Source organism: Anopheles coluzzii, chromosome 3 (assembly GCF_943734685.1).
Source record: "Anopheles coluzzii chromosome 3, AcolN3, whole genome shotgun sequence".
NCBI lineage: Eukaryota > Metazoa > Arthropoda > Insecta > Diptera > Culicidae > Anopheles > Anopheles coluzzii.
In genome coordinates, this window is record NC_064671.1 from 34,791,664 (window position 1) to 34,800,139 (window position 8,476).

At 45.0% G+C, this 8,476-nt stretch overlaps 1 protein-coding gene across 3 annotated transcripts in view; it reads right to left on the reverse strand.

The window, feature by feature from the left end:
- LOC120956934 (uncharacterized) overlaps window positions 1-3,800 on the reverse strand; it is a 54,375-nt gene extending 50,575 nt beyond the window's left edge. For all 3 annotated transcript variants that reach the window (XM_040378765.2, XM_040378763.2, XM_040378762.2), the window contains exon 1: window positions 2,883-3,800. The gene's annotated coding sequence lies outside the window, so the exon portion shown is untranslated. The remainder of the gene's footprint in view (window positions 1-2,882) is intronic.
- Window positions 3,801-8,476: the final 4,676 nt, after the last annotated feature.

Genomic DNA, 8,476 nt, shown 5'->3' on the forward strand with positions numbered 1-8,476 from the left:
TTTTCCCTTCCCGCGACATCGCGCCATCCTTCCCGCCCGGGCCACCACCAACACTCCGCCTGGCTGGGAGGGGAAGGAGTTTAAAAATCGTTTTAATTAGGGTTAAAGGGTTTCGATTAAGAGCTCGAGCGGTTGTTAAGCGGCCGGCTGCACGTTGAAATCATTTGTTTCTCCCGAAATCCCTTTCCCATTTCTGTTTTTCTGCGTGTGTTTGTGTTTGTGGCCAAAAAAAGCGCTTCACAACTTTCATCCGATAACAGACAAAAAAACAAAAAAAAAACACACACACACAAATGTTTTGCTAATTCATTGCAATGTATCTTTTCCTCGGTATCACCAAATTGTGTCACTCTTTCTGGGACTGTCCCACCGGAGACTCCGTTTTATGAGCATTAAATAACTCATTTTTAAACTCCTCGGCAAGTGTGTACATTGTCTGATTTTGTCTGCTCACGATTAAAACTGCTACCTTAAAGAGTCGTCTTTGTTGCCGCTGTCTTTTTTCCCCCTTTGGGCGTGAAAAATCGATAGCGCACCCCACAAAAAACCTTCGGCCTGTGCCGCAGACGCCGCAGACGAACCCGTAGCAGCCTCCGGGCACTGTTGCTGCTAACCCTCGCATCGAACATAAAAAGCATTCACCAAGCCACGCCGACGCATCATCCCGCCGACTTCAGCACCCTCTGTGGAGGGTGAGATGGATGAGTGCAAAAAGAAAAAAACAGCGACCGGTGACCCCGCCACAAGGATTGGGCTGGAATTGAAGAATTGAACGAAATGAAAACATAATCGGGATTCGGGTGGGACAACAACGACGGCATGGTAAAAACGGACCAAACAAAGAAAAAGAAAAAAGAAACAAATCCACTTCACCCGATGGAAAACGCAAAGGTTTGTGCGCGCGGGGGCAAAAATGAAAATGAAAATTGTATGAAACCAAACAGTGAAGCGACGACGTTGAGCGGTTTGTGGAAAGAAGCGAGACACACACACACAAAAAGGCCCTTCGCTGTTGAACGACAAAACGACAAGAAGGACCAAACCAAACATTACACTCACAAACGCAGAAAGGAGCTCCTAGCGATGATGACGATGATGGCAATGATGATGTTGTTGTCGAACAGGAGCATTATCAAAAAGGGCAGCGAGAGAGTCCGGAGACCGGATGGTCATACACACACACACCTACACACGGTACCGAGATAGAGCGCCGAGAACGGGCGGGACAGGACAAAAAAGGCGGACCGGGCAGGAAATGGAAATGAAAAATGAGGAAAACAGATAACCGTAAATTATTGGGGTAAATGGAAATGGATTACGGAGGGCTGCGTAAGGGCAAACGCGTGGCCACCAAACCGAACCGAAAATATCATCCCAATCGCCCAATCGGACAGGTGAACAACAGCGCGGGCTGGCTGGAGCTGCTTTTCCTTCCACTTTTTGCCCCTCCGCATTTTCCAATGAAGCGGATGAAAATGGAAATGGGCTGGGAGGGTGAAGGAAGGAAAATCGTTTCACACACACACACACACACACACACACACACGCGCACACATTCGTATCACGCGTCGCTCGGGCGGTTGATAAGGGAGATTGTGGATAATGGACTTCCATGTCAGCATAAATAAATACACGGCCCGCACACATTTCAGGGCAGGTGAAATATTCCTACTGGTGAAAAAATGGCCGTGAAAGGTCCTCTCACATCCTTGCGTGTTGTTTGTGTGTGTGTGTTTGTGTGTCTGCGTGTACATCCAAGTAGGCTGGACGGGAAACACTTTGGAGCGGGAAACAAATGAAGAACGACATTTGATGTGTGTTGGGGCAGTTTGGTGCAAAGCAATCGTCCAAAGGAAGGCCTTCTCTTCTCCATTTTCCTGCTCCTCCGCCTTGGCCCGAAAAAAAAAAACACATCCATAAAGATGATTGAATTCGCTAGAAAACAGTTGTGACCTCGTGCCAGACGTGCACACACTGGGCGTAATTTTCCATAGCAATGAGAGGACGGAAAGAAGCTTCAACAGACTAACGCACAAATTATCTCTAGCTGTAAGTTGAAAGTATGGAAGACGAACAAACAAAAAAAACAGCAAAGTTCGTTATTTCGATTGCACATACACACACGCTATGAATTATAAAACACGTGCGAAGTGAGCCGAAAAGAATTATTACATCACTTATCATCTTATCGGCTCCACTCTGTTGTTGTTGTGTTGTTGACTTTGATTTTCCGCTCAAATTTCATCTCTTCAGACAAAACAGACAACAAACAACTATGGGAATGGGAGACGGACAAAAGTGGAGGCAAAAAATTAGACACCCCATCAGCTTCTTATTTTCGTCACGCTGCTCGTTATCAAAACAGACGAGCATTGTTAATCACGTGTTGGGGGGTGAGCATAAATTTGAGCCAAAATTCCACATAAAAAACAACTCAAGTGCATCCGTGACGAGTTGATGTGTGTGTGTGTTTTTTATTGTGTTTTTTACACTTGTTTTTTAATGCTCCTTTTCTTCTAATTGCTAGATTATGATTACGCAAGGGAAAGGATGCCGATTGTTTGAAGCAGACTAAATCAAAACATTCTGAAATAGTAGTTTTTTTTGTTGTGTTGTGTATAAAAACGTAACACACTGCTAATTTTGTTTTGTCTCCAGCGTTTGATTCCGAAATGGAACTGACCTTTCAACTGTGCACACAGACAGACAATCGCCTAGACCTAGCACAAAACCATTTGTTGATTAGTTCTATTTGCTCCACTGAGGTTAGTCCTTAGCGACACTCCACTCCGAATCGATGGTGAAATTGTTTGTTTTTTTTTTTTTAACAAAAAAGATAAGCTCATCAGGAATGAATTGTTATTGTAGGAATGAGCACTCACCCCAAAATGCAGACGCTCCTCTGGTATGCTGTGGTACTCCCGTCCGAGAGCGCTTTCCGAGTCCCGCCGGGGTTCCTTTAGACACCGTGTTTAATTCCACGCCTGGGACTGGGACTGGTCACGTTCTAGACACCTTTTAAGCTTATTACACACACTGTTTGCTTTTAGTGTAGCTCCAATAGCACTCCTCACTGATGCAAAGGTACGTTTTTGGACACTAGTTAGTTAAAACACTCCTTCACTTTACATTAACATGCACAAAATAGCACTTTTCCACTTCCACTTGCACTGTTTTTTATTTTGTTCAGTCTTCGGAAATTCAGCTCAATTTTGACAATTCATTTCAATGTGGCACCTCTCCACGGCTACTAGATGCTGATAGAAGAAACACACCTTTCGGCACATTTAAACAATGCACACGCTCTGTTTCCTGTCGCCCCGAACACACTCACTCACACACACACACACACAGACACACTGGGCGCAACTGTTCTGCGTACGGCGAGAGTTATCCAAGGAAGACGCGCCGTGTCACCGTGTCACTCTCTATACCGGACGCGCACAGCATCCACACCGATTGAAGCCCGTGATGCGAAAAGAGCCGAATGCAAAACGGGAATCGCGCGTCACCGTGCCTGTCGTCATCGCGCGGACCCACCAAAGCTCTTGCTCTCTCTCTCTCTCTTTTTCATCTTCTCTTGCTCACTCTCTCTAGCTCGCTCGCATCTTGAGGACGTTTCTTTTCGCACGCGAGAGTATTGTTCTTCTCTCAGCCTGCTGGGGATGCTGCTGCACTAAACAACACGGTGGCACGGTAGGGAATTCCTTATCCGTCTACCCTGATTGCCCCCGTCGCCGGTCTTCTGCCGACCACTCTTCTAACCAGAACCAGTCGCAACGTCACGTTACATTCTCATCCGTCGTGAGAGACATCGAACCGCGGCTGAACGCTCTCACGCGTGTTCGCGGAGGGTTTTTGATAATAGGGCCCGAAGGTACAACAAAACAGCAGCTCACTTCCTGTATGGTGATGAATCGCCCTCTCTCTCTCTCTTTCTCTCTATCTCACTCTCCCACAACTCTCATCTCACGCTTTGCGTGCTCTCTCTCTCTCGCTAAAATGGGAATGACAGCAGCATCGCGCGCTCGGTGACAATACCAGCAGCCGCGCTTTCATTCTTTCCGCCGGCGGGCGTGCATTGTGCGCAAGCGGGATAAACGCTGGTTTCGCAGCGCAATTTTCCCAACCCAATCTCTCGGCGGGGAGAAGGGGGAGGAGAGCAGGGGCAACCATTACAACCATTGTGCCATTGTGTTTGCTACCGTTTTTCCGCACCTCACGAGCGAACGCTTCTTTTCCAATGGGGCGCAAGTGAGACGGACTGTGGAGTCGTGCGGGAGAACATTACCTTTGGAGAGCGAGAGAAAAGAAAAAGCAGACCTGAACTGCTCAACAATTCGATGGAAAATTTGAGAAAATCTGTAGCTCATTTCCGTACCCAAACCATAGGCAGATGATTGTATCACAGACATGATTAAGATCATCAAACAAAAGGGTGAAATGAGTACATGCGCTTAAGATCCCCTTTTCTGCTGTCTTTTCTTCAGGAAAAGTTGAAGATTTTAATTCCCACTAGAGCACGGCTCTACCCTTTCATCAGCTTAATGCATACGATTGTAAGACAAACAAATCGGAGCCCTTTCTTCTTCTCGGGGCAATATTTCTTCTCCCTCACCCGGTTTTTGATTTCAACTTACCCGTTCCTTTTTTGCAAGACTGGAGGATCTAATCGCAAGTAACGCACCAACGATGCGCAACATGCGATGCCTGTTCCGCCACGCATGTCATGGAGTTTAAGTGTCAAATCAAGTGCGACCAAAAAGGAGGCAAGGGGCAGAAGAAAGTGGAGAACGGTACTGTTGGCAAAATTTCAGCTCATTTCAGCTTTCCACTTCCGGGGAGCTTCGGGGAGTAAAATGCAAAGCAAGACGGCAGTGCTGGAATTGTGCTAGCTCTGTGCTCCTGTGTATGTGTGTATTTTTGACTGTTTCTGGCTTGGAAATTGAAACACAGAAAGCGATTCTCATCGCGAGTTGTTGTTTGTTTTTCCCCCGATTTCCCGGCCTACCATACCATACACACGCACACGCCCTCACACCCCTCCCGGGTGTGTGTTTGTAAGTGGAATTACGGTCGAAACTTCTCTGCTGGACCCCATCAAGATCATCTTCGTCGGGTGTTGCCTAGTAGTAGTAACAGGCTGAGAGCAGTTGTAGTAACCTTGCGTGCGGAAAATCGTTTGATGATTGACGGCGAAAGAACACCGCCACCGACGTAGAAACTAAGGCACAGGAGGGGGGGGGGGAGAGACAGGGTGGAATTGTTAGCATAACAACACCCGGTACATAATCAGTGGCGGACTTCGTTTTTGACGAGCTCGAAATGATTGTTTACATCCACGCAATCGACACGGGCTCACCCATTTCCACTGCAGAGTGGAGCAGAGACAGAAAGAGCGGGAGAGTCGTGATGGGCTGGGATGGGATGGGACACCAAACCATCATAGCACATCGTCATCATCAGTCTTGGCCGTCGTCGTCTTACCGACGGTGAGAGACAATCTGGAATTTGATTCGTTTTCTCGAAGTCGATTTCCCTTCAAGCCTGTCAATTGATGTAACAACATGCGGTGGGTTGGGGCCTTGCAGATGAAGGGACCTGCTAGATGAAATGAAAGAAAATTCATTTCCCGAATGACTCGCAAACACACAAACACACACACACAATACAAACAACGCCAATAGGCACTAATAATTCGTTTGGTGGGTGCTATTTATTTTCCGTTTTAAGCAACATTCAACACAACGCAAACAAAGGACGTTTTTTGGGGGGCAATTGGGAGATTTTCCTGAAGGATGCTTTCTTGCTTTCTTCTTTCTTACTTCCAACGCAATCAAAGCAGTGTGTTCACTTTCGCGTGTGTACTAAAACCAGTGCCGTGGAGAAAAAAAAGGAAGTGGAAAACAATTTACCAACATGAAAGCGAATATGGTGCTACCGTTTATGTCCAACCCACAGCCCCAGCTTCCGTTGCGAGCGGTGGATTAATGTTTTACGATCGAACCGAACAGACCGAGGTTAATCGCTACGCGCCCCGAGGACACTTGTTTTTTTCCCCGAGAGCCGAGTTTAGTGCCGCCGCGTTCGGTTGTTTGATACGCTTAGTTGGCAGTTTTGCTTTCGCCGTGTTGGATGGCGATTATACAAAACAAACGGCGTTAAAGTGAATTTGATTCTCTGGAAGCGCCCGAAGGTTTGTTTGAATTAACGGAAGCGCCTAACTGGAATGGTCACATTAATGGGAAGTAATAAAAATTAGTTCTTGTGTTTCGTGGTAGTAACAATCGCCGGATGGCAGCGCATTAGAATAGACATCAGTTGTCACATTCAGTTAATCTTTGAGCCATATAGTTTATGCTCTATACAACTGGAATATCGTTAAATTCTCTGTTTCATCTCTGGGATTTTCGTGAATCGGCTAATTAGGTGCACATTGTGTATTACTTTAAAAGGTACATCAAATTCCAGCAAGACTTAATAAGGCATCTGCATGCTTTAAATGCCTTTTATATAAACTAAATTCATAATTTCTTGGATTATTTTGTATCAAGTAGATATATATCACTCTAATTATATGACTGACTACTCTGTATCATGAGATTAAAACAGGACAAAAGTAATATTTTTGTAACTAGGATATCTTCTTCTACTCAGGGTATTGACGGAATATCCTGCTTGGGCATTTCAATACTCTTCTTTCATATCTTCAACACCACAAACCCGAATCGAAATAACCCTTGTTGAGGAGAATCGGTATTGATGAGGATTATCAAGTCTAAAGATTGTAATTCAAGAAAGAGTCCTTCTGCAGATATGTAAAATCATGGTACGTTTATGACTCTTAGCGGTTTTGTGGAAGACCCTAAATAGATCATATTTTGGAGAAATTCTTCTCACACCTTTATCGCATAAATTGGGAAAATGTATCTCAAACTAGCATCGTTAAGGACATTCTTAATAAAATCTTACATGTTTTTATAAATGCATTATGCAGTTACAATATGTCGAATTCTCAGATAATAAATTCGAAGAAATTGCCGGTCTGGTGGTACAGTCGTCAACTACGACTTAACAACATTCCCGTCATGGGTTGAAGCCCCGAATAGACCATGCTCCTATACGTAAGACTGACTATCCTGCTATGGTAACAATAAGTCACTGAAAGCCAAGCTCACCTCACTAATGGGTACAAGGCAGGCCAACAACGGTTTTTATGCCAAAGAATAAGAAGAAGAACAAAGAAATACTACCAGAGACCATTCATAGCTTCCAATCAAGGGAAAACCGCATCACTAACATCTTCTAGTTCTATTCTGCTCAAAATTACCATGCAGAATTTGAACAATAATGTCTCTATGATGTCTCCAGGAAAATTGTAATCTAAATCCAACAAATATGTATTAATCTCACAGTCGTGCGATTTTTACTTCCCAAATTTGTTTCAAACTAAAACTTGCAGAATTTTGACCTCAAATTGACACATTTTAATCAGCAAAAAATAAACACCAACATACAATTGGTCAATAATTCCTATGGCAAGAAAACAGTGCATAAAGAGCTGCTTAAAAATGCAATCAACATTTATCACTCATCATGTGTTTGATGTAGAAATGGTAGCTGTACAACATTTCACTCGCCAAACAACATAACGAACGAAACGAACGAACGAAAAAAAAACCGCTAGCCTTAAGAGCTCTTTCTACTCAAGCATCAACATGCTCTTCCCCTCGTACACTAAACAATTGGCCCACGCCAAAGCGTGCTCCGCCAAAGGCCCTCAGACACAATTCACTCGTAGCTTAAACAAGCTGTCAAATCCATCATACGCCGAACCCGGGACACTAAACATTGCAACCGGTCATTCCAATTGGAATTGGAGCTGCTTAAAACAAGGAACAGCTACAGAACCCCAGCCGATCCGTTTGGCCGCATGTGTGTGTATGTGTGTGTGTGTGAAGATTGTGGAAGATTTATTTCAAACTCTCCGTTTTTTCATACATTTCCCTTTAATCTCGCGCGAACGTTTTGTTCTCGCGTAGTATACGCAGCCGCACACACTCACGCAGAGCAGCGGGGTGGAGAATATATTTACTTAAGTAGATTGATTGTAACAATAAATTAAGTTTATTTCTGACCGTGTAACTAGTATGTGTGTGTGGTTTGAGTTTGAGTTGTGTAGTAGACATGGTACCTGGCCACGCGGGAAAAAGGGGAGTGTGTGAGAGTTTTCGTTGTTATTTCTACACTTGATCATTCTCGGCATAGTTTTCCAAATCTTTGTGCGTGTTTTATGCCAGTCCCGCCACAGTCCCACACTCAGGTGGCCCTGCACACGCCCAGTACAGACTGCGGGGTTTCATTCATCGTCATCGTCAAGCTGCCAGTCGCAAAACGGAACAGAACCGAACCGAGGCAACACATCCGGACCGGGGTCCAGCGAGCAGTGAGTGAGTGCCCTCCATTGCTAGCCCTC